Here is a 27,361-nt window from a genome sequence, read left to right on the forward strand (position 1 = left end):
AATGCAGAAGCATCTGATCAGGTGGCTATTCCCTCTACGCAGTATCTCCCCAGCAGATCCTGATGTTGCTGGAGCCATTCTGCCATCCTATACCTTTGTATGGACATTTTGCACCACATCTGTTTCACACTCGATGCCACATAGTTCTCTGTTTAATTCAAGGTGGCTCTACAGAGCCTACATATGCCAACATCTAGGAAAGCCCTGCACGACCTCTGTGGGTTGCATATTCACGAAGTAGCAAAAGAACAGATTGACTCCTCTGGAGCTGAGGTTAACCCAGGGCTGCAGCAGCTGGATTGAAATAGTTAGGGAATTATGGACCCAGAAATGCTGGGCAAGGTTGTTTGGCTCCTTGTAAAGATAGAGGCAAGAAGAAAATTTCGGATCCTCCTCCAGATCCAGATTTTTCTGAAACTTGAGCCTGCTCAGATCTGAAGGTCTGGCTTGGCCTTTTCCCTGCTTGCTAACAGCATTCCATGTGAAATGTACAGCGTGCCGGAGAGTGCTAATGCCTTGCAGACCTGGGTTGTGTCATTCCCCAGTGTTATTTATACAAAACTATTTAAAAACACAGGGTAAAACTTGCGGCAGTGTCTACGTGGAAGTTTCACTTTATCTAATTTTATCCACCTACAAGCTTCATGCCTTAAACTAGACTGGAGTCTTCAGGGCTCCCTTGCAATCAAAGACAAACTTCTCCAGCAGGTCATGCGCCTATCCTAACCTGGACACACATCCTGGAAAGAGAAAAATCACCTTCTAGCCTTGTGTCCTTCTCCCTCAGCCACATAGTTAGCTCTGAGCAGTTGCTTCAGCTCAATGTTTGGCTGTTAGCTGGGCAGATTAGGTAGAATGGATCGTGCTGATGTGACTAAAGAACCTGATTCCTGTTTTCAGTAGTGACTTAGGCAGCCCTAGCCAGGTTGTTGGAGCCATCAGGCACCTAAAAATACTGATAATGACTTGCAGGCTGTTACAGTAAGGGATGCCAGGCTGTTACAGTAAGGGATGCCAGGCTGTTCAGCAGACTTTAGGTTCATTAGTCGCATTGCTGCCTGCTTACTTTCAAAGAAGTTTCTTCCCCCATGTCCAAAGATCCTTGCACACAGCTTGCACACAGCTCCTCTTTCCAAGGCAGACCTGTTGGTCTAACTTCTCTAGGTAACTTAGGACACATCATCCCCCAGTTCTGGATTTTGAACACTACCATGATGCCAAGAGTAGGAGTGAAGGAAAAAACCCAGCAGATGCCAGTGAAGACCTCAACTGAATATTAGAAAAAATTTCTTCACTGGAAAGGTGGTCAAGCACTGGAACAGGCAGCCCAGGGAATAGTGGAATCACTGTCCCTGGAATTATTCAAAAAACATGTAGATGTGGTTCTTAGGGGACATGTTTTAGTAACGGACCTGGCAGTTTTAGGTTAGTGGTTGTGCTCAATAATCTTAGAGATCTTTTTCAACCTTAATGATTCTCTGATTGTCTTTTGGGTCACATCTTCCCTTCTCTGAATGCATCTGAGGAGCCTCAGGCTTGGATGGACCCTGTCTGTAGATCTCTCTCCTCTTCTTCGTATCTGCTCCAGCAGAAGTGCAGGAGATACTTAGTGTTGTTCTAAGAAGAAGAAACTGGGCCAAATCCAAGCAAATAATGGGGAAATTTGACAACAAGCTTTCATGAAGTTCCTCGCCCTCCACGGGATGAACAGTGGTCCTCGGCACAAATGAGCCAGAAATGCAGTGGAGGCAGCAAACCAGGCAATCACCAGGTGCAACAGCTCCTAATACCTGGCCTCGTTAGCATCAAAGATCACAGGCTCTGAGGCAGATCATCTGCCTTTCCTTAGCTCTGGGATTATGCTGAGTGTGTCTTGTTAGATCTCTGTGCTGGCAGACAAACCCTCCTCAGTGCAGCAGCAGAAGTGTCCCCTCCATCTGTGCTGCTGCCTCACAAGCCAGAGCAGACACATGAAATCCAAGGTAGGCTGACAGTAGTTTCCTCTGTCAGCAAAATCCCAAGGAGGAATTAAAAAAAAAAGGAGAAAGAAAATAAGAAAGAAAGCTGCAGGGGGAGCAAGCACAGCAACAAGCTGGATAATCATCTGCAATTGAAAGCAGAGAGGATATCTGCTTATTCCCCTGATTTAGCCACTGCATCTCAGAGCTTTCTGCTTTGCAACTCCCATCCCAATGCTCGGCAAGTAAATAAATACTCCCAGAAACAAGCTGCAAAAATTAGTCACTGCCAAACATTCTTCTTGTCTGTGGGCTCTCCTCAGTTACCCCAGCAAAGCTGAAATTATCTTTATTAAGATAATTGCTTCGCTGCAGACAATTTAGTCTGTTGTCTGCAATATGAAGAATGACCAGAGGAGCTGGATCTGCTCTGTGCCACATCCCTGTGCCAGGGTGGGAGCCCGAGGCGCTCACTGAATGCCAAGAGCGAGCCCTCCCTGCTGTGGGGCTGCCCAAAAAAAGGCTGACGACGTCCCTTCAGAGGCTGCTTTCAGCACTCCCCCGCTGCTCCCTCTCCACAGCCCTCCAGCCACGAAGGAAATATGAAGTGTGAAGTATTACAAACCAAAGAAAATCTCGCCTTAAAGGCAACGCACACAGAAAAAGAAACAAAAATAAAAACCGAGGGGCACAGCGAGGGAGAGGGCTTTGAAGGGCTGGTTAAGGCCAAACATTTCTACCTCTCCATTGGATCGGGGAGGGACGGAGCAGCCGGAAGGTCAGCCTTGAGTTGAGGAGAAACAGCCAGAGCTCTTCAGACATGAAACAAGGCTTGGCAAAACTTCGGGAAATAAAGATTTTTGTCAGACTTTGCAAACTATTTTTGTCACTGCTGTTGCTGGGCACTTGGAGACAAAATAATAGAGGCTGGGGGGAGAGGGATGGCTGTAATTTAACCCAGGGACCCATGTCCTCTCCGAGGTTCGGAGGAATGGATGACCTGCAGATATTGCTTGTTGGCTTGTACACTGTGTAACATACCATCCACTGCTTCCCATTTCCTCTCTGCCTTTTGTTTGTTTTCTTTAGACAGGCTCCCTAGGCTATGTTTTTGCTCTTTTTACCCTGTTTCAAAGATTTTCACTCAGTTGGATCTTTTCTCTCGGCTCTGAAGAGCTGTATTATACTGAGAAGGAGCCAAACATGAACAAACTGACTGCAGTATCTGAATCAAACTGGAAATCCTCCCATCTAGATGCTGCCTTCAGGTGTCTACTCCTCAGACTTTGTGCCAGGCACTGGCTTATTCTGCATCCATTGAGGGCCAGAGCAGTTTATACCATCATTCTCGAACCCACTGCAGCCACAACAAGGCAAGGTGGTTTAAATCATACAAAGATCTTGTGTTTCACACCCCAGTGGGCCCTAAAGGAGGCAGGTACCAAGTGGCTGTGCTCAGAAAGAGTCTCGTGTCTTCTCCAACTGCTTCAGCTGATGCTGCACAAGGGCTGTGGGTGGTGACACTACTCAAAAAGGCATCTTGTTTCACACTTGTCATAGAATCATGGAGACTTCAAAGATCATCTCCTTCCAACCCCCCCCCCCCACCACAGGCAGGGATACTTTCCACTAAACCAGGTTACTCAGAGCCCCTTCCAACCTGGCCTTCTACACACCCAGAGGCAGGGCAGCCACAGCTTCTCTGGGAAACATGTGCCAGTGCCTCACTGCCCTCACAGGGAAGAATTTCTTCCTAACATCCAGTCTAACCCTGCCTTCTGTCAGTTTGAAGCCATTCCCCCTTGTCCTATCACTCCACACTCTTGTCAAAAGTCCCTCTTCAGATCTCTTGTAGCCCCCCCTCCCACTTGCAGATCAACAAGCTTTGTTCTTTTAGGAACAGGTGGGAATGGTTTCATCTGGTGGGATTTGTCCTTTTTTTTTTTTGCCTTAATGCCTGAGGACACTGATTAGGAGCGGGCAGAACTGAACAGGGAGGCACTACATTCCTGCAGATCCTGGGTTAAAAATAGGGCAAATCAAGAGCTCTTGCTGCAACGTGCATCTACTGCTTCCAGACCATCTCCTCTGCTGGCTCATCGCTCCCCCCAGGAACTGCTCATCATTAAACAGAAATGAACAACTAGTCCCTTTTATTTCTTGGGCTTGGTTGTTTGGCTTTCTTTCTTTCTTTCTTTCTTTTTTAATCCATTGCACAAGCACAGTCTGGGGAACATTTTCTGCAGCTGCCTGTGTGTCACCCATCTATTTTCTCGGAGCACTGGAAACAATGGGCCCTGGTGTTTGCTGTCAGGGGTGCAGCTCTGCTCTGCCATCTGTTTGGGGCAGTGGGACAGTCATGCTCTCCTCCTCCCGCCTGGCACTCACACAGTGGCTCCGAGAATGGAGTCAGATGAGGCAGCCACAAGCATCTTGTGGTAAGCAAGGGGATGAGGGCTCCTTTCAAAACCCTCACAGGCGGGAAGGTGACCCATGGGAACCACCTGCCTCTTGGGAAGCTGCAGTGGATGACTTGGTGTTGGCCAGGGCTCAGTGACTTGCAGCAGAGGTTGGTCTCCAAGGCTCAGATGGTTGACACAAGTGATTCATCAGGGAGCTAATAAAATAATCGATGCTGGGGATAACACCCTCAAGTAATTGATAACTGGGGTCCTGTAGGTAACAGCTGGGACTGACAGGTAATAATTGCCCAGCCAGGAGAAAATTGCTGCAGTGCAGATCACTGTCAAAGATGTCTGCTGCTCGTGATAGATATCACCAGTGTGTCTCTCTCCATCTCCTGCTTCACCAACAGGGTGTGAATCCACTCTATTGGAACCCCCCCGCCTGCTCCCCAATTACATCTAGCACAACTAGATAATTTTAGAGATTGGTCCCCAGCCACTGCCTACCCTGAGCTTTGCAAACAGAAGTAATGATCACTGCTCCCTGTTTTATTACAGGTCTGCTGAGCTCGGAGACCTCAAAATGCTGCCTTGCAAATATTAATTCATAATGCCTCACGTTTGCCTTTGGTGTCAAGGAAATGTTCGCAACGATTCTCAGCTAATCACAAAAACAGAGGCTGTTCCTCACCATTGTTCTCTTAAAAAAAAGTGCTCAGAAAAAAAGTTGGCTGGGTCATGTGCTCCATTCATTGCAAATGTAGTCTTTAATTTATTTTTAAAAAGCATAACCACTCACTCATATTTTTGTGCCCACTATAAATCAGCCCTGTTTGAAAACTTGACAAAAAACCATCACATTGGTTTAGCCTCTGGGTTTTTCTGTTGTTTATCCACAGGTCTAGATAAACCATCGACTGCAGTGGAGGTTAAACACAACAAACCAGAGCAAAGTCATTCACCTGTTTAAATTAATTTACCCATGAAATATGTTTGTGGCTCCCACAGCTGCAGGGCACCCCTGCACAGTAACCTTCAGTCTGCACACTGCACCTGCCCCTATATCAAACACCTTGGGCAACCCCGACCCCAGCGATTTAACCCAAACCCAGAGGGCAAAGGGGTAATTTCACCTTCGGTTGAAACATCTGGAATGCATCAAGCTGCCAGCAGTCCCCTTGCACTCTTAGCCCAAAGTGCTGCATGTGATCATGTACTTAGGGCCCAGTTCAACAAAAGCACCTCTAGCCTGAGCCTAATTTTAAGTTAACTTTGTGCCAAGTACTGTGCCAAGTTAGGGGTGGGTGCTTGTGAGCCCTGCTAATAGAAACCATGTGTTGTGCAGAGGAGCCTGTGACTTGACTTTTCCAGCCCCTTGTCAATCATGTTTCCCTCTTTGCAAATTCCCCAGAGAAAAACCCAGCACCCAAAATACACATATCCCCCCACAGTCACTTATTTATGTTGCCGAGGCTCTAAACTGGTACTTGCTAAGTCTCCTTTGCAAGGGAGCTGGGTCAATATTAAAATACAGCCTAATCAATTATCAGTTCTCCCCTTCACACCATCATTCCTCATCTAACAGCTCCGGCTTTTGGTGCTGAATACTAATGCCAGGGGCTCATCAGTATGCTGGAGGGCTGCATGTACATCTCAGCCGTGCACACTGATAGCACAAAATCCATAGAGGGCACAATGAAAATTCATACACAGCTCCTTAATACCATCAGCACACTTCAGAGCCTCTTACCCATCCCTGGCATTAAGAGCTGTCCCATGGACTTGGCCCTGCCACATTCATAGCCCCACAGACAAGCCTCTTTTCTGAAATGCAAGTGAGATGCCCAGGGAAAAAAAAAGTCTTTTCCAGTCTGGCTCTACCTTTCCCTTTTTTTATGCAAACCTTTCATTCACACAGCTTCTCCCGCTGTCACACTGAAAGCATGACCTTGAGCAAAAATTCTTTGCTCCTCTTAAGGGACCCAGCAAGCTCCTGAGAGCGCAGAGAGCCCTGCAGGGAACTGCAGGATCGGCAGCCCTTTGGGGGGTGGGATGGGATACAAATCAAGGCAGCAACCACCTGGTCTGAAGCACTGGGGTCCAACACTTGCACCTCCAAGAATGGCATTTGTCTGAATTTCATGTATTTATTACTGTACTTCCATTCCTTATGGAATTTCCCTGGCCAGAGAAAAGGGCTGAACTGTGGATGGGGCAGAATACCTGGAAGTGTCACCTCCGCCCAGGAGCAGTGGGGGTGGTGGGGTACTCCCCTCCACAGCATTTCTGCATTTGCTCTATAGCACTAAGTACTGACAGAGCATCCCTGATGCAAACAGCAAAATAAGGTCTGCCAGGTCCTGTCAGAGGGGTAGGTCATGACCACGTGGAGAAACCATCAAAACCTGCCCAGTCTTAACCAGTAAGCAATGAACCTGGCCTGGGGTGGAGAGGAAGCCTTGGGTCTGTAAGGAAGGACAACTGCAAGTCCCATCCTATTTTCTCTCAGGCAGATGCACCAGTCTTAACCCCTCCACCCCTTTGATTCATGTGCTCAAATGAGTCAGGACTCTCATAAAAATTATGCTAAAAAAATAACAGAGGGAGGAGCAAAACCTCATGGTCTCAGACACTGAGTAACCACAGAGGGACAGATGATCCCTGCCTCAAAGCACTTGTGGTATGGCTGGGTGAGACAGAAAAGCTATGATGGAAACAAAGAGGGAGAAGATGTACTTAAAATCACCCAGCAAGGTAGCAGCAGTGCCAAGAGCAGATAACAGCTCCCAACCCTGGGCTCAGCACCTTACTGACCTACATGTCACCTCTCACTTCAGGGGCATTCAGAAGAGAAAGCAAATGTAACACAGAAATTAAACACATAAGGCTGGTTTGCCCTCTCCTTATTCCATCTCTCTGTACTAAGTGTCTGCTTCACTGTCAGGGCTCTCTCTTTTCATCCATATATACAATATACCCAGTGTTATCCCCTCTGACTCTGGAGTCGCATGACCCAACCATGAAAAAATGGTTCTGATTCATTTACATTAAAGATGTGGATATTTTAAGGGGCATAGAAGACCTTCTCTCGTGATTGTTAAATGTCCACAGTGAAGCACACAGAGCATAAGCCCCTGGGTCACGAAATGCAGCATTTTTTTCATTCTTATCTCCTTTCTCCAGCTTGCCAGAACACTGCAGGCCATCATATTGATATATAAGCAGCAAAATCTCCCTCCCAGAATGCAAAAAAAAAAAAAAAGAATGGACTTTAAACAACATTGGCCTTTGCCAGGGAAACACACAGCTACAACTGCAGGAAACACAACACAGGTTATTATAAATATTAAATACAGGCAGTCAAAGGGTAACAAGGAAATGCAGCCATGAGCATCACCTCAATAATTTGTGAAAAGATGTGTGGTGCCACAGGGAAGTGAACAGAGCTGGCACATGAATGCGCAGATCTGAGTTTTCCAGGCAAGTAGAACTGAAATCAAACAGGATAGAGGAAACAGGTTTCCAGACTTCAGGCTCAGTTCCTCAATTAGGTCTCTGATGAAGCATTGCCTTTACTTTGAACCCACTCCTGGGGGAACCAGCATACAGCTGATATATCCCATGTGCAGACCACTCCCCAAGTGCTGGAAATGCCTATTTTACAAGCAAGGCAGATCAGAGGGAGAAAATTACAGTTTTGACCTCCCACTCCCATCCCTGCCAGCTCTGCCTCTCTCTCTCACTGTGTAGAGCTCTGCCCCCACTTTTCTTGGACTACACCTGAGCAAAGGCCTTGCCAAGTGCTCTCTGGGTCAAGGGATCACTCCCCTCAAACCCACAGGCACATCCCACGGGCCTTGGAGAAAACAGGCATCCGGTCTTGAAAGTCAATGACAGGCACTAAAAAGGCCTTCAGGAGGGGTGTCCTGCTGACAGCAGAACCAGAGGCTGCGGGAGGAACAGCAAATCACAGCAGCAGAGGGACCTATCCCTGGGCTGGGACATAAGGGAGCCTTGGGGACCCATTATTGAGACCTTTAATATAATATTCAAGCACGGAGCAATCTGTCATGTGCTCTGCCAGCCGTCACACACCACAGCCTATCTTTGTAAATTAGTCTCTACTTCCCCTTCTGTAAGGGAAGAGGAGGAGGAGGAGGAGAGCCTCTAACCTATTCCCACATCTTGGAGAAGAAATCCTGTATTATTGGTACGGCCATCCATCATGCTGCCTGCTCTGTAAGAAATGTGCTCCTTTTAACGCAGAAATCAATCCTTTCCTATGGAAAGGAAACAAATGTAATCACTGCTAAGTGTTGCTAGTCCTTCTTGGCTTTTGTATCTGGGACTCCAAACATCTTGATATTCTTCATGGATTTTCAGTGCTGACCAAAAGTTGAACTTGTTGCAAGTGAAATTTCTGGAGGAAACTGGGAGTGTCCCATCTGAAAGCTATAAAGAACTCCATGAAAAACAACAGAAAACACTCATATGCCTGCAACAGATGTATTTGTTGGATTAAGGAAGTTTTCCCTAAAGTTTCATTTTATGTCCCAAACTCAGCAAAGCATCCCAAATAGGGATATCACTCAAACAAATGATTAATTTTAAAGCAGACATGCCAAGCACACAATCCGTGGGCCAGATTCAACCTGCACAACACATTCACCATGAGCCATACGTCATATTCTCCAAAACTGTATTTTTATTCCATAAATTATTTTTCTTGCTTTCCTGGCTTCAAGGACCAGCAACCTGGTACAACCAGAGGCAGCAGGACCTGTCTGGCTCTGTGAGCAACCAGCGATGATTCTGAGGGGCAAATATCACACACCCCCTCCTTTCAGATGGGAGTCAAAAGTCATTCTTCCCATCCCACACAGTGAAACTGGGTCAGAACTCCCAGTTCTTGCTTTGTCCTCCTGCAGTTCCTCTGGATCTCAAAGCAGAATCTCACTCCTACCAACCTCTGCAGGCTCAAGAGTGTGTCCTGCTCGCTGTGAGCACCCAAGTCCTTGCACTGTGCCCCCAGGGGAACTTGGCTGCAAGTTCCCCGCATAGCTCAAATGTCTTTCCTGAATGAAGACCCAAAGGAAAAAGGAATTTAGAAGAATTTAACCAGCTATCTAAGAAGAGAAAGGAGGAATGCAGAGAATGAACCCACCAACATCAAAACCCAGGAAGCTGCCTTTTAGCCATGAGACAATCTCGCTGATAGACTAGATTTTTCTCACCCCAGCTGGAAGTAATGTTTTCTTTCCTTTTTTTTTTTTTTTTTTTCCATTTGCTGAATGTGTTCATTCTACAGAGGGCTTTTTTTTTTCTAAAAAAAAAAAAAAAAGACAACAGACATTCATGGCTCCCAGCTGTCAAAAGCCACAAAATGCCTGAGGCTGTCTGTCTTCTTGCAAATGCCGAAGCCATTTTCCTGTAGTGTATGTTCCCATTAATCAGCTTTCAGGCTGGTCTCAGTCTATATCATTGTCCATAAGCCAAGAGAGACGCTTTGGGGTCAGTAATGTAATGCAGCAGCGCCGAACCTACCACAGCACTGTCGGACAAAGATGTCTCAGCTGGGCTCTTCTTCCACAGGAGTCAGTGGGTTTTTATTTCAGTGTGGCCCAATTCAGAGTCAGGAATAAAGGTAATATCTACAGACTGGACAACTGTTTCTTTGAACATCGTCACCAGAAAAAAGCAAAGCCTCAGACCCATAAAAATTAAATAGCTTTGGTGAGTGGACTAAACTCCATCTCCCCCAGAACCAATAAAATAGTGATTAATTTTCACTGAACTACCAGAGGCGGGACTGAGTGGTGACTTATGGTGTCCCCTGAGCTCCTCTTGCTGAAGTCCTGAGAGCAAACAGGGTCCTGGGATGTGGATATGTGGGGGTTGCCAGGAGTGAGAAGAGCATATTCACCATTTGCTGCTGAAAAAACATACCCATGTCTGGGGTTCTCACTTCAAAAAGAAAGTTGAAAAGCTCTAAATGGTTCAGAGAAAAGCTCTAATAAAGGGGGAAAGTTGGTTTTGAGTGAGAGGTTAGAAAGTCAATCTGCTTGGCTAATGCAACAGAGAGTTCAAAGACGCCAATGTTGAGGCCCATAAATACTGCAAGAAGAGCCAGTTTCCACTATCAGAGCCTCTCCCAACCAGCAGAAACAGAATGATGCAAGTTGGGGCTGAAGAAATTCAAAGTATAAATCCAGAGCTACAGAAAACGAACTGTGGCAATCACAAAGAAGCGGAACGGTCTCACCGGCATCGTGGCACGTCCGCGGGAAGCTCAAACGCTCGGCTCAGCCAGGGGCTGAGCAGAGGTGCTGCAGCTCTGGCACGTGCTGTGCCCGCAAAAACCTCTCATCTTACTCATGGCCACAGGGATGGAACAAGTTAAAACTGAGGCCAGCGAAGATCAAGCAGTGACGTGACCCATCACTCACTGCCAGCTCAGCAACATGGCCCACGGGCCCAACCCAACCAACGCGGGCTGGAGCAATTGGATGTAATTGCCCCTTCTTGACTTCTTACCTCCTGAGAAGCCACAAAAGGACCTCCCACGTCTCTGTCAGTGGCAGAGGACCTGGCCCTGACATCAGAGCCCAGCAGATAGCTCACAAGGCTCCTCTCAGCCAACGTGAAGGATTACCTTCACTCCACTTACCTTCTCTCCTTTAAGGCAGATAGAGGGTCAAGGCAGGTTGGCTTCACAGTGAAGCATTTGTCACATGTGAATAATTCAATTAATGGATGTGAAAATGTCCATTAGAAGTCTGGTGACAGCCAAGTGATATGAAGGTCACCATGAGAAGACAAGCAGCAGCAAAGGGAAGAAGCAAGAAATATGAGCAGGGTCCTGCATGTGCTCCTGGAAGAAAAATAGGACCTTTCTTCATTGCATTTCTTTCACAGAAATGCCTTTGCTTAGAGGGCTTGTATCTTATCTCACCATTCAGGTCATCTTTTAACTGCTGATAATTTTAATTTCAACAGGCACTTGATGTGCTAATCAAACCTGATGTCTCCCAGCAGGATGGCAAATCCCAAGCATGGATGTGATTATTTGGCTTCTAAGGAAAAACAGTGGAGTGTAAAGAGAGAAAAAACCCAAACACATATTTTATAGGGATTATTTACTGATCTCTTCACATGTTATTCACCCATATTTGCCTATTTTATACCCAGAGTTATCCAGGCACACATTACTTCTTCTGCTGCATCCCAGAGCAGAAGAGGGGACATAGTATGAGGCAAATGGTAATGGGAGCTCCCTGTTTTTTATGCCATTAGCCAGAGTTGACAATGAAGCCAAAATCTCACATCTGCAATCCCAGATCACAAGGACTGCACACTTGTTCCCTTCAGGAGCAGGGTTGGACAGTGGGTGAAGGTGCAGATGTGACCTAGAAGTTCAGGACAGTGCAGGCACCTCAGGTACAAATTCCCTTTTCCCAGATTCCCAGGCCAGCCCTGGGGATGGGCACCCAGCTGATGAGGTGACTTTAGCATGGGATCCAGGTCCCCTACCTCTGCCTGCTGTGGGCTGCTCTGGGTGGGCTCACAACTAGGGAGAAAAGAAATGCCTCCTCCCCTTCCCCTGACTCAGGCTTGTAAAATACAGCATCTTGGAGAGACCAGGAGCTAATAAATCCTAATGCCTGGGTGAATGGTTGTGTGATATGATCAGTCCCAGAGGGAGGCAATCACTGCCTAACAAGATTAAACTGAAAAGTCCCAGTGGGTGGGCGGGATGGGGAAACTCCCAAGCAGTGGTCCAAGCCTTCCTCCCTTCCTGAGCAGTGGTGCTCCCCAGCAGGCCACTGTTTGACAGAGGAGGAGGAAAAGGATGCAACCTTTTCCTGAGGAAAAGGATGCAACCACTCACCCAAAGCAAAGCAGCCTCTTCTCCATCTGGGAGCAGACTTCAGGTCTGACCTCAAGAGCAAAGGTGAGATCTTTGCTCACTCAGGAACCTGCAACATCCCCTGGTCAGCAAAGTCTGGACTCCAAGAACTGCCTCATGATCACACTGGATTGTTCAGATACAAAAAGCATGAATAAAAGCAGTAAAATTTCTCCCAGATCCCAAAATAGTTCTTGCAGCAATGATGTCTCTGCACTACCTTCCTCCCCAGTATCCCCAGTTCCTGTTGACAACCAGACCACCCTGCCAAGGCAGCTTGCACCTGAAAGTCACTCAGCCTCAGTGCACACTCAGGAGAAGGAGCATCCCAAAACCAGGCAGCAGAACAAGACACTCCACGGCCATTTCCACTCCAAACCACCCTGAATCCCAAGAGGTTCATACAAAACCCCAAGCTGGAGGTGGCTCAGAAGATCCACAGGTTCAGTGCAGAGTCCAAGGTGTGCAGAACAGCATGGCTTGAGCAGCCAGGCTGTGTGATCCAGGACATGAAAACACCAAGCAGACAATGCTCATTCAGGTGACATTAACCTGGACTGGTGTCTGCCAAGCAGAACATAGTCTAGCAGCACTGACCAGCTCATTGCAATGATGAACATGAAGATACAAATCTGTCCCTACAGCCAACCCTTCACACACAGAATGTGGCATCTCTGCCTGATCATGGCAGGACAGATAGCGACAGGACAAGGGGGAGCGGTTTCAAACTAAAAGATGAGAGATTTAGATTAAGTGTTCAGAATAAATTCTTCACTGTGAGGGTGGTGAGGCCTTGGCACAAGTTGCCCAGAGAAGTTGTGGATGCCCCAACCCTGGGAGTGTTCAAGGCCAGGTTGGATGTGGCTTGGAGCAATCCGGGATAGTGGAAGGTGTCCTTGCCCATGGCAGGGGGGTGGAACTGGATGATCTTTAAGGTTCCTTCCAACCCAAACCATTCTAGGATTCGGTGCTCATGTACAGCCTCAGGTCTGCTATGCCACTGTCCTTGGAAGGGTCCACCAGCCCACTCTGAGACAGTTTTCATGGAGATATGGAGAGAAAAGCAGCCACTTCTGCAACATTTTCTTCTTCTCTGTCCACCTGCTGACAGCAAGCGAATTTGGAGCTCAGTGCTCAGACAGGAGTACACAAGGGCATCTGTGGTATGAGTCAGTTTTGAGATGCTCATCTGGCAAACTCTGTGCGGAAACACAACAGCTGCTTATCAGCCTGAGTCCTCTTGTGTTTTGTCTTTCAAAGAAATCCAATTAACCTGCTTCCTTTTGCACTTAGCAGTTCTAACAACAAGGAGCGTCACCTGGAAGGCCTTTTATAGGCAAAATAAATGCCATGGCAACTGGGAAGATATTTCCAATAAATCCCAGCTGCGTCCTTCAGACTTCAAGTCCAGGGGACATTTCCCACATTGTAATTTCTCTCTTTCAATATCCTCCATTTCTGGGAAGTATTGACTAAGTGTTAAGCCTCCAGACTTAATTTCTGGTTCGATCCCCTGAAAGGGCAAGAACTCATCATTCAGTTTCTCTGGAAAGGCTGGTACAGAAACACTGATCACTGTGATTAATTGTCACATACGAGGGAGCATCCTATTCAAGGAAAAATTAGACTCAGTTCTACATGGGTTATTTACAAACCAGCTGCTCCAGCCATTAAAATTGCCCTTAATAATCTGCTTCCACCGCTGTAGTTTAACAAGTGGATTTTCTTTCAAGCCCCCATTTTCTCCAGCTCAGTACATCTCATCACAAAATAAAGGCCTTGCTTCAATAAATAGCATTGTTAAGGACACTCCTGCTGGAATGAGCCTTTCCTACCAATGTTTCAAGTCTGGAAAGAGCCTCCTCTGAACACTAAAGAAATCCATCAGAAATAACCTTGGAATTTGTATGTTTATATCTGTGTAGCTGTGGAAACGCAATGAAGAGGGATGACTTTTGTTTTGCAAGGCAAATACAAAATTTATGATATCCTTCAATATTACAAGGCTTCCCTCTCATCCTGTTGCAAGCAAAGGGCTCTCACTCAAGACTTTTTTTTTTATATATAAACACCTCCCTTCCCCTAGCATAGATAATCCAGTTCTGAGCACATTCCTTGGCATCCTCACCCCTACTTGCTCTCAGGCTGTTGCAACACTTTACATGTTCCCGGCTGGATGTGGCGACCCAAGGGTTGACTTGGCATTGAAGGAGGCTGGGTTGACCCCTAGTCCTGCTGAATCCACACTCCCAGTGGGGTGTCTGGGACACACAAGGAGGCTGATTGAGAGATGAATCACCTGTTGCTTGGGATGAAATAGATTCTTTTCTCTACAGCTTGTGGAAGGTATTGGTGAGGTGGCTGCAAGCAGCAGAGAGGCTGGAGAGTGCAGTGCAGAGCATCTGCTGGGGCACATCCCTGGTTGAATCCTCATGCCAACAAGTGCCCCAAAACTATCCACAGGAATAACTGGGCTTAAGTTTTTCATTTTCACTGCTTTCTTCTTTTCTCCTCTCTGCTCTGGCTCTTGTCCCCACCTCCTTTGCACCACTGCTGAGAGTGCTCCCTGCTGATTTCATAGAATCAAAGAGCTACAGCATGGTTTGTATTGGAGGAGACCTTCAAGGTCATCTCACTCCAACCCCCCTGCGATGGTCAGGGACACTTTCCACTAGACCAGGTTTCTCCAAGCAACATCCAGCCTGGCCTTGAACACTTTCAGGAATGGAGTGTCCGCAGCTTCTCTGGTTTCCTTTTAAATCTCCAGCCCAGCCTCAAGGGGGTAAAGCTGGATATGCCCAAAAGATCTCTTACAACAGAGCAAGCCCCCTTTGCACCTCTGCTTTCTCTGTCCTTCCCCATCCACTGAGGAGAGTCAGGACCCCTTCAACTGCAGCAGGCAGAGCCTCCATCCTTCTGCTGACTCCAGCATTCATTGGCATTTGGGTAATGTCCTTCCCGGCACTGAAAAGCCTCAGGCCAAACTATGCAGGGCAGAGATTGGCCCCTCTCAAAACCCCTTTGCAAACTGCCTACTGCTGGCATCACCTCAAAATCTCTTTCCCAAGTACCTGCATGGCACCAAGCATTCCGATCCCAGCCTGGAGCCCCAAGCGCCACTGTGATGTTAATAACAGGCACAACCCATTAGTGCAACCCAGTTATTGCATGTGCTGCACACACGAGCCTGCCTTTAATGATGTCTGTGTGCACAGGCTGTTATTCCCTGCAGCAGCCCCAGCAAACAGAGTAACCTGGGGCAGTGCAACGTGCTTGTCCAAGGTAGGGTTAAGTAGGTGATGATAAACTATCACCGCCATAATCAAAACCCACGCACACAGCACCAGATGTGTTTGGCATCCTGCAAACAAGGGCTCCAGGCCAGCACTTAGTGATGTGTGAGCCAAAGGGTTTTCCCAGAACTAGGCTGAGGCTTGGGAAGGAAGCTGCTCCTTTGGGGCAGGACTACCTTCCAAGCAAGTGTATGGGACACCGTCTGGAAAAGGGCATGGGACCGGCACTGGTAACACAGGAACAGAGGCTCTCTGCTGCAAAAACACACAAGCAAGTTGTGGGGGGCAGAAGTTGCTCCACCAAGGACATGTAGAGATAGGACAAGGGGAAGCGGCTTTAAACTGGTAAAATGCAGGATTAGTTAGATTAGACATTAGGAAGAAATTCTTGGCTGTGAGGGTGGTGAGGACCTGGCACAGGTTTGTCCAGAGAAGCTGTGGATGCCCCATCCCTGGAAGTGTTAAGGGCCAGGTTGGATGTGGTTTGAAGCAACCTGGTCTAGTGGAAGGTGTCCCTACGCATGGCAGGGGGGTTGGAACCAGATGATCCTGAAGGTCTCTTCCAACCTGAACCATTCTGTGATCCTGTGATCGAAGGACATTTTCCAGACCATCTGTTGTAGCCACATTCTCAGCCTCATCTGCCAAGGCCCCAGGCCTCAGGACTAGAGGCTGCTGTTCTGTTCATTAGGAAGAACTTTTCAACTCTGCTCAGGAAAGCATAAGCATATGGAGGAAAGGAAAACCTGGATTCGGGCAGGATACAATGGCAGGACTAGGCAAGGAAACCATGAGCGGGAGACGTATCACCAGAGACAGATCTAAGGGAAAAGCTTGGACAGGGAGAGGAAATTAGGGCTGCCCAAGAAAATCACTTCTAGTATTCTCCAACTTTGCAGTGCTTAGCTTGGCAAGCATGTCATCCTGTGTACAAGAGCCTCCAAAAGGGAGGGTACAGGAGCTGATATGGTGGGGAATGTTTGGAGCAAGACTGTACATTGGGGATCAGCCAAATCACATAAATCAGTGGGATTTCAGGGCCTGATCTCAAGATTTTTGAAGCTGGTTAAACATCATTGTAGATCTGAGACTTTCTGCTTCAGATCCCTTGCAAGGTTCAAGGCCTGCAAGCATTTTCTTGATGCCTAATAAATTTATTAATTCTTGCCAGGACTAGAGATAATATGTTATTGATGTCCTTAGGTATGGGTATCTTCATGGACATTCAGCATATCCCCTCCTTTCTGCATTAAAAAAACCCAAAACCAGAACACTTATGGAAAATCTCTTGCCTAATATCTAATCTAAATCTACCCTCCTTCAGCTTAAAGTCATTGCCCTTTGTCCTGTCACTCCATGCCCTTGTCCAAAGTCCCTCTCCAGCTCTCTGGGATCCCCTTAGCTACTGGAAGGTGCTCTAAGGTCTTCCAGGTGCCACAAGACCAGCTCCCTAAACACTGCATCCTTTTGCAATTACGAATTTCCTCCCCCTTTCCAGCTTCACTTTGTAAACTATTTGTATGCTGATGGTTTTTAAATAGCTCCCTATGAGGATTTTACATACAGAGAATGGCAGAGGGAAGTAAATCTGTGGGCTGGAGATTTATGTAAACACAAATTCCCTGCAACAGCAAGTTCCTCACTGCATGTCGCTCATTTCACAAAAACACACCATCAGATAAAGGCATGTACGTGATTCATTTGCTGCCCTCTGATGTGGTGGAGCTCTTGAATGAGAAGTTTAAACTATCCTGCTTAAAATCAGACTCATAGGACTCACAGGCTGAGGTGACATGGCAAAAGGCAGGCTGAGTTTCTAAAAGACATGGAGTTGTGCAAAACGGACTGTTCCATGGGTGCTAAAAACTCTCATGGGGGCTAGGAAAGAGGTTTTGTTCAGCCGTGCCAAGATGTTGGTGTGTGGAAACTAGAAAGTTGTATTTATATCTACTGGCCTGCTCTGGAAGCTGTTACAGGCTTGACATTCATTGCCAGTGGATGTTTTATCTTCCCTTGCTTGTGCTGTAAATATTGTGGGACCACAATGATGGCAGACTGCGAGATAGTGCAGCCATTATTAGACCAAAATAGATGGCTCTTGTCTTTGCTGCTGCTATTTTTTCAGTCATATTTGTCTCTTCTTTCCAAGAAATGGGCCAAAGCTGGTAAAATTGCCAAGCATTTTGGGAGAGAGCTGTGAGCACACGTGCTTCATGGAGGGCTGGCATCAGTCCACATGGCTCTAATAGAAACATAGAATGGTTTGGGTTGGAAGGGACCTTAAAGACCATCTCATTCTAACCTATCATGGGCAGGGACACCTTCCACTAGACCATGTTGCTCCAAGCCCCATCCAACTGGGCCTTGAACACTTCCAGGGATGGGACAGCCACAGCTTCTCTAGGCAACCTGTGCCAGGGCCTCACCATGCTCACAGCCAAGAATTGCTTCCTAATATCCCATCTAACCCTGTCTTCTGTCATTGTGAAACCATTCTCCCTTTTCCTGTCACTCCAGGCCCTTCTCCAAAGTCCCTCTCCAGCTCTCTTGTAGCCCCTTTAGGTACTGGAAGGTACTCTAAGATCTCCCCAGGCCATTCCCTTCTCCACGCTGAACAACACCAACTAAAACAACCATGAGATAAAAAGCACTTAGGTGGTGGAGATCCAGGACTCTCTGCAGGGAAGTCTGGCAGCCCCATTTCTCAGAGGGGAAAAATAAAGCCCTGGCAGCGTTGCTTCCAGAGCCATAAGAGGCTCCCAGTGGGGCTTCAGGCCTGTCTGCAGATACCACCCAACTGACCCCACCAGCTGGGATGCACCAAGGATTGTGCTGCTGTACCCGAAAGAATTTGATGTTCAAATCCCCAGCCTCTGTGTCCTGACCACAGTCTGTCTAGACTCAGTGGTTACTCATATGAAACAGGGAGGGTTTCACACTGGAGTTCAGAATCCTGTTTTGTCCCTGTGGGAAAATGTCCAGCTCCTCTTTCACACCACCAGCATCCCCATGGTGGGTGCACCAGGAAGTTCTTCTGACAGTAAGAGATCTTGCTCTCCGTTAGACATCGAAGTAAAATGTCCAGGTACAACTTGTGCAGAGGAAGAAAACCCTGGCCCCTGGTCTGCCTGCAGTAAAAATCCTTCCTCCTCCTTAAAACCCATCCCAGATCTTCTGGCCACAGAGATCCTCTGGCACCAGCTGAGCCCCCCGCTTTCTGCCAGTATTTTGGAGAAACTGGCTGAAGGCAGCCTCCAAGCACAGGTCTGAGGAATTTTGGTGGGGTTGGTGGGCAGGTTTGCTCTGGAAAGCAGGCTGACATCAGTGCACAGAGTGGATAAACCTTCTTCTGAGCATGGAGAATCATCCCCTGTGACAAGAGGTCAGCACTCCAGGCAAAGATGGGCAGGGGGTTGGTGTCAGACAAAACTGTTCTCTCCAGCCACCATCAAATGGACTTGCCAAGGGAGCTGAAAATCAGACATTTCAGAACACTTTAAAAAACAGTGTTTAACTGGCCCTGAGTCCTGGCACTGTCTTCACAGTCCATCTGCTGAGCACTCCCTCTCCTTTCCTATGGGATGTGTTATTCCCAGCTACTCCCCCAGGACCAGAGAGGAAATTCCCCTGTTTGAACACACCAGTGCCTGGTTTGCACAGGGTGTCCCACAGCCCTGGAGTTTCCCTACAGAAGCCTGCCCACATTTTGCTCCTGACCACAAAGCATTTGCTTTGCATTTAGCAGGAACAACCAGTTTAGTGTTTGGATGAATGATCGGTGTTAATTAGTAGCATTCAAAATTAAAATAAAGGTCAGAAGAGGGTAGGCATTATCAAAGAGCCTTGTTTGCTCAAAGGAAACATTAATGACACTTGTTCAGTGCTTCAAGATAAACTTGTTCAGGCACTGAGTTAATGAAGAAATAAATACTCCTCTCCGCAGAACGTCACTACTCCTCAAACACAAACCACATGTCTTTCATCTCAAGGTGTGCCCTACCCTATCTCTCATCTCTCCTCTCTGTTTAATTTCTCCTCACTCTCCACATGCCAGCTCCCCTCCCCTGAGCAGCTGCAGGATCACCATCACCATCAGTTCATTGGACTTGGAATGACAGCAGAGGTGTCACCCCAGAGACTTCTGCAATGTCATCTCACTGCCCCTTCTTCCAACTCTCCTTTATTATGAAGCAACGGACAAGGGGATGTCACAGGGCTTGGGAGTACAGGGCAGGTCCTTTCAGGACCTCAGTCTTCTCCAGCCAGTCCGGACAAGCATGAGCTCCTCTCCTTCTACCCAAACCTGTCCATCCAGAGACATCCTGACAGGCTGGAGAGGGAAACCCATGTAAACCTCATGAAGTTCAACAAGGTCAAGTGCAAGATCCTGCACCTTGGTCAGGGCAGTCCAAAGCACAGGTACAAGATGGGAAGAGAATAAATCGAGAACAGCCCCGAGGAGAAGGATTTGTGGATATTGGTGGATGAGACACTGGACGTGAGCTGGTAATGTGCCCTCGCACATTACCTGGGCTTCTTTCCCAGCAGTGTGTGCAGCAGGTGAGGGAGGGGATTCTGGCCCTCTACTCTGCTCTGGAGAGACCCCACCTGCAGTGCTGTGCCCAGCTCTGAGACCCTCAGTGTAAAAAAGGACATGATGCTGTTGGAGCAAGTTCACAGGAGCCCACAAAGAGGCTTGACTCCCTCTGCTATGGGGACAGACTGAGAGAGCTGGGATTGTTCAGCTGGAGAAGAGAAGGCTCTGATGAGACCTTCCAGCACCTTCCAGTACCTAAAGGGGATACAAGAGAGATGGAGAGGGACTTCTTACAAGGGCATGTAGCAATTGGACAAGGGGGAATGGTTCAAACTTAAAAAAAGGACAGATTTAAATGAGATATAGGGAAGAAATTCTTCCCTGTGAGGGTTGCCCAGAGAAGTCATAAGTGCCCCATCCCTGGAAGTGTTCTAGGCTGGGTTGGATGGGGCTTGGAGCAACGTGGTCTAGTGGAAGGTGTCCCTGCCCATGGCAGGGGCTTGGAACAAGATGGTCTTGAAGTTCCCTTCCAACCCAAACCATTCTGTGATTCTATGACCTGATGCTCCTGGTTTTATTGCTGCCTAGGTAGATGCACCACCAGATCACAAGCTCCCCTGGGCAGGGCCACCTTCCTGCCCCATGTCTGTGCCATATCTGGTGCAACAGAGCCCATCTCAGGGTCCCAGATACACAGGAAGACGTGTGTCCAGATCCTTCTCAGCTGCCTGCAGGTGCTTTGCTGGTGCAGAATGAGCCAAAAGCAAATGAACTGAACACTCTCACCTGAGAGCTGGGTCACTTTCTGCAGGTGATTTGCTCCATCGACAACAGAGGGAGCCCGAGGATGTCTGTGCTCCAGAGTCAGGCACCTCAGGCAAGTTTAGGGTGGGATGAATCCAGGGGTAAAAAATACAAATACGTTCAGAAGCCAGCAGTAGCAGCATTCACATGTATTTATATATACACAGAAAGAAAGAGGGAGGGAAAGTGCACGCACACCCTTTGGCTCCTCCATGACCCCCAAAAGTGCCATAAATCACTTTCAGCAGGACAGCACAATGCAGCAAGTTTTGCCTCCTGCCATAATTTTGGAAAGCCCTGCCCTACCATCGGCAGAGCAGTGAGGGGGCTGCAGAGCCAGTGGGAAGAAACCGAGGTCCAGGAACTGGGGGTTTCCAGGCACCATGGTCCCTGTGCCAAGAACACAGAGCTCCAGGTCCCACTGCTAAAACCACCGAAGGTTGAGGAAGATGATATTTCCATCTTTTGGAAACTAAATACTGGGAACACGCCTACACAGTCTTTGTCATAATCTTCCGAATTCAGCTAGAAGTAAAGAACAGGCAGAGGTCAAACTTTTCCTGGCTTAACAGAAGCGCTATCAAAATTTAACCTGTTCCCTGCTGGAATCACACAGATCCCAACAGAGACACTCTCGTGCATGACGAACACACATTTTTGCCTTTGCAGCAGCGTAATTTTCCTTCTCCCCCTTTCCCTGCGTGCTCAGGCGACCCAGACAGCGACGGTTCCGACACCGGCAAGGAGGAGCAGACCCGGCTGCATGACAGCCATCTGTGGAGAGATGCAATCCGGCATCCCGCCTCCCATCCGGCTGCAGGCGCCCGGCGGAGCCGCTCTGCCATGCCAGGAGCACAGGAGCCAGCCCGGCACGGCTGCTTCACCCCATCTCCCATGCTACAGGAGAAGAGGTAGGAAAAGATGGGCTTCCAAGGGAGAGCAGATGGGCACCTGTCAGCGGCCATACGTCAGGGGATCCATGCTTTGGATTGTGCATTAACAAAAAAAAAAAAAAAAAAGGAAGGAAAATGGGGGAAAAACCCCCACCTTCTGCAAGATTTTCTGATTCTCAGTTGCTATGTGGGAAAAAAAAAATGAATTGGCAGCTCTTCCCTTCTTTTCCTGAGTGAACAGGAGTGAAACAGCCTGGTATCCCACATTTGTGGCAGCACCCCTCACCATTTTGGAAGAGCAGCAAAGAGGGGTCTGTTTCCCTGAGTTATATCCCTTTGATGTTTCAGGGGAGCAGTGGGCAGCTGCATGCAGATGGCCCAACCTGGGAGCAGCAAATTGGCGAAAGATTTGAACTGTGCAGCTCAGCGGCATCACTTCCCAAGAGGTCAGGAGTTAATTCAGATCTATGGGTTGATGGTTCTAAGGATCCCAAGCCCTGAAAATCGATAGCAGACATCAAATGTGACACATTAGACAGCGATGGGGCGAAGATGCTCAAGTAACTTTATCTTGCCCAGCAGACCTGTGTCAAGGCTGCTGCTCCAGCCCAGCTGTCTCTGAGCTCAGGAGCCATACGGCTGGTAGGACTTCAGAGAGGGAGATCAAATTCAGAGGCAGCAAAGCATGAGGTTGTTTGCTTTCCACATCCCTGCTCAACTTTTGGCCTCCTACTTTCGCAATGAATTTCCGGGAGGTTCTCAGCGTTGCTCCCTCTGTAGCAGACTGCACTTCCAGCTACAAAAATAGCGCAGACACTAAAACGATCTTCAGGAATCAGATAAGAGCTCCTCCCAGGAGGAACAAAAAGGTTTCTTTCTTCTCTTTTCTTTTTTTGTTCTTTGTGTTTGAGAAGGCTGATGTGTTACAAATATAGATTGTGATTTCCATCCCAAAGTGATTTGCAAGAGCTCCGCTGGCACCTCTGCGCAGAGCTGGCAGCAGGCGCCGCTGGGATGGGCTTCACAGAGGAGCACAGCCTGCCTGGGCTGCTCACAAAAACTGTCCAAATCACTGCACAGAATAACTGCAATAGACCGTCTGGTGTAGAAACTACCAAAGGCGACAGAAAAGAATTTTCTGACATTACTTCCTCCTAAAACGCAGCTCAGACAGGAAAATGCACAGGTAAAAGCTCTGTCACATCACCGATTTCTGTGGTCTTGGACGAGTAATTTTTGCCACTGAGTTTTGCTAAGGAAAGCCTTAGGGAGCCTCCCACATCTCCCCCAGTTTCCAGCTGGTCACCCCACTCCTCCCTTCCCATGAGTTTGATGCTCATCAGACTCTCCCAAGCCCCCTTGTCTTGTCAACTCAGGATAAGTGCCTGGGCCCTTGTTGGGTCAGTGTTCTCCCATCTCTGTGACTTGTATCAGCTCTCAGAGGGGTCCCACCAGTCCTGGAGCCGGGATGAGATAAGCCCTGGGAACACGAGGATGGGAGAGGGCAGGGAAGAGAGTGTGGGACTTCCGCCAGTCCTTCTCCCTGCTCGCTGCTTTTCATGGAAACACATATGAAACCTTTCTCTTCTCTAAAATGAGAGCTTTAAAACTCCCTTATCTGCATATTGTTACTGATAAGCACCCTGATATATGTCTGGTCACACTGTGAACCCCCTGCCCCTTGCTCAAATGCATGTGCACACACAAACAGATACCCACAAGCCCCCAAAAGAGAGACTTGAAATGCTACATAAACATAAATAAAGGTTACATAAACACAAATAAATAAATACAATGCATCAAATGAGGCCATGAGGGACCTCAAGTGGTCTCCCAGTACATCTCCCAAGGCAGGGTGAAATTACAGTTTATTGCCCAACCCAGTGCTAAAAATATCCACTGGCCAGAATTCCAGTCTTCCTGGGCCACTGTTTCCCTTGACTCTCTCCTTTTCACCCTTTAAAAGCTTTTCCTGGAACTGGATGTTGCTCACTGCAGTTTAAGCCCAGACACATTCCCCCATCAGACACGGGGAATGTTCATTCCCATCCTGCTCTCAGAGCACATCTGGAGTCAGTTACGTCTCCCACTCGGGCTCTGCTACGCTTGCATCTCTTCTCTGGACAAACAGTGGCATTTTGTTCAGGAAGAAACAAAGAGCCAGTGGTTGACCATAATGCACAAAGCAGAGCTGGTGACAGTGCTGGAAGGAGTGGATGATTTGGCTCATTTGTTGGTGAGCTGGTGGGAGCATGAAAATAGGACATGTTTCAGAAGTGGCACCGGGGCCAGGCACTGTGAGACCCCAGCGGTGTTTTGCAGCATGACTTTGCTGCTCAAAGCCTCAGCATCTCATTCCCACTCCTGGGCTGGCACACAGGTGCCAGACTGCATTTTGCAGTATTTTTCCATTTTTAGTGCTCTTTTAAAGATTCTCCTTGCAGGGGGTCAGAAAGAGAGGCATAGTTATAAAATAGTTATAAAACCAGACTGAACACATGCTGGACTAAATCCACATGCTGCAGCATCAGTCTGACAGAGGGCAGGTTTAGATTTGATATTAGGGAGAAATTTTTGACTGTGAGGGTGGTGAGACACTGGCACAGGTTGCCCAGAGAAGCTGTGGGTGTCCCACCCCTGGAATTGTTCAAGGCCAGGTTGGACAAGGCTTGGAGCAATATGGTCTAGTGGAAAGTGTCCCTGCTTTTGACAGGGGGGTTGAAACAAGCTGGTCTAGAAGGTCCCTTCCGAATCATTCTATAATTCTGTGATCCTATGAATATGGCCTTGTTTCATCATTTGTTGTGGTCCTCACTCAACGCTCCCCCTCCAACCTGGAGCATGGCCTGTGCATACAACAGCACCTCACAACATGACTCACCTCCAAAGCACATTTTTCACCCACAAAGCTGCAACTCCCCTGTTGAAGGTCACCACCCTTCAGCAGAGGGAAACAGTGGCTGGGGACAGGGTGCACATCCACCCCTCTGCTGCTGCACCCACTGAGCACATGAGCCCTGCCAGCAGTTTAGATCAATGCACCAACCTCTTCCATGGGGAGCCCTTGACGGGAGACCTCATATCCCTCTCACACCTCTCATTGCATCTCCTCTCAGAGCCCTTAACAGGGGTAACAGAACAAAACCATACAAGAAGTCGTGTATGTAGTTGGGATGGCAGAGGACAAAATACGCCGCATAAATTCCTGGGCGTAGCACACTGATGCTCTCTTCTCCCTTTAACACCAACAAAGACCCATTGAGCCTTAGCTGTAAATCACCAACACGCAAGAATTTTCTGAGTCCTAACTGAAAGGGAAAACACCATCTACTTGCACAGTTTAGCCGGCGGCCTGTGCCTCACAGAAATTCTGCATGAGTTTCGCTCAGCTCAGTAGAAGAGAGCTGATGAAATCCCATCTGAAAGTGTCAGGGCCTCAGGTCAGTCTAAACACTCTTCTGGGAGCATCCCGAATCCTCTTCCCTCCCCCATCCTCAGAGACGCTGCTCCACATTTTTGCTTTACTGTTTTTCTTGGCAGCTGTTTTCTTTCAAGTCAGACTATGGCTGTGTCGCTTTTAGGTACTTAAATTCATATTCTTGATTCATTTCTTCCCTAATCACTTGGGATACTGAGTTTTACAAAAGGGAGTATAATTAATCTTCCAGGTTTGTGCATGTGTGATGAAAAAGATGTGATCCGTGACAATTTAATGCCCTAGCTAGCTGCTGTTAGACAATGGAAATTTCTGAGTTATACCCAAAAAAAGCCACACCCAGGCTCACAAAGACAGCAGCAGCTGACAAGCATCTTCTCCAAACTCTTCAACAGGAACATTTTTTTGAGGACGCTTTTGTTGTTGTTGTTTTAAACTTGGCCCCAAAAATAAGTTGCAGAAGAACAAAGCTGGCAACTTATGCAGTGGTTCGATGAGTTCCAGAAGCTGTTGAATTTCTCACGGCGTTATCAGCGATCTAGGAGACCCACCAAGGTGAATTTCATACAGCAATTGCTGCTAACATGCATTCCTCCTCCCACTCCCCTCCAACATGCATTCCTCCTCCCATTCCCTCCAACATGCATTCCTCACGATCCCTGGTTTGACAGTCGGCATCCCTTGCAGACAGCTCCATCCCATCTAATCGCTCTCTTAGATGTTAACAACCCCGAGATGGACAACGGTGGATATTGGCTGCCCATAACAAAGCTATTAGAGTGGCATTTCAGTAGGAAATGGTGGGAATGCTGCAGCAATCAGACAGAGTTATAAAAGGTTAATGAAGATGAAAGGAAAGAAAATACAGAGGAAAAGCCCAGGCAGCCAGAGAGATTTTGGCAAGATTTGCTAAGCTGCTGCCTAGCCACGCACTATTTCCTGCATTTCCCAATTCAGCTGCACATTTCCAGTAGCCTCAGCAAATCTGTATCGCTGGGAGAAACGCTGAGCTACTGTGTGGCTGGTCACATTTGTAGAGATTCGTGTCCATTGTTAAGTAAAATGGTCAAGTTTCCAGAAGGAATTTGGGAAGAAAGTTCATTTAATCTAGATACAGTGTCCCTGGAGAGGGTGAAGTAAGAAGTGATCCATCTTAGGCTGGAAATACATAACTGAAGTATTATCCACGTGTTGCTCACCCAGAGAGCTCTTTCCAAGTCACCTCAGTATTTCTGGATGGAAAATTTTTCACTCAGCATTATCAGAGACCTGATAGGAACAATCCTCTGGTACTGCTGGGTAGGACAGGATGGTGCAAGGTACTCCTTCAAAGCAGGGGGAAGAAACAGCCACCCTCATCAAGGGACAATTCCTGACAGTACACTTTCACTGTAATATTCAAATTTCATGCTATGGGACTCCACTCCTTCCCTTTAGAAAGTTATTTAATGCCATAATAAGTATCCTCATCACACTTTTTTTTTTTTTAATCACACCATTGTTTTATTCCTTATGTCTCTCACCACCTAAAATATCCCTTCTTCCTCAGCAGCACTCCAGGCTTTCAAATGACTGCGAGCTCTTGCCTAATCTCTCTCCTACTCCTCCTCCCATGTCCAGACGGGTGCTTAGCTAAGCTATGCACATAACTCACTGTCAGCATCGCCACGTCAGTCAGTCTCCCCAGATTCAGCACGTTACCAGTGCTATTTTCTGAATCCCTGACACTTGTCACCATGTCTCCAAGCCAAGAAGGGGACATGGACCTGCTGGGTGGGATCAGACGGGCTCCACAGGGAGGGACTCGAAGCTCATGCTCTCCCCAGCACAGGGCATCGGCGCATACAACCCAGCCCATCACTCAGCAGTTTTGCTGCTCTCTCCTATGATTCATCCTTCATATGAACTCCCACCAGAATTTCTCCGTGCTCTTTCCAGCTTCCCCATCTCATCAATAAGAAGGTTATTTTTAGCCATGTTGTTCAGCTCATGTATTTCCCAAGCAAGCCTTGATCTCCTCTGCTGCTCATTCCTCTCAATTCCTCCCAGTTCCACAGTGACTGCAGGTCTGACTACACTGCACTGAGATCACTCTTGAAGATTTACCACCAGCACCATCTGTAACTCAA

This window comes from Pseudopipra pipra, chromosome 6 (genome assembly GCF_036250125.1).
Source record: "Pseudopipra pipra isolate bDixPip1 chromosome 6, bDixPip1.hap1, whole genome shotgun sequence".
In the NCBI taxonomy this organism is placed as follows: Eukaryota; Metazoa; Chordata; class Aves; order Passeriformes; family Pipridae; genus Pseudopipra; species Pseudopipra pipra.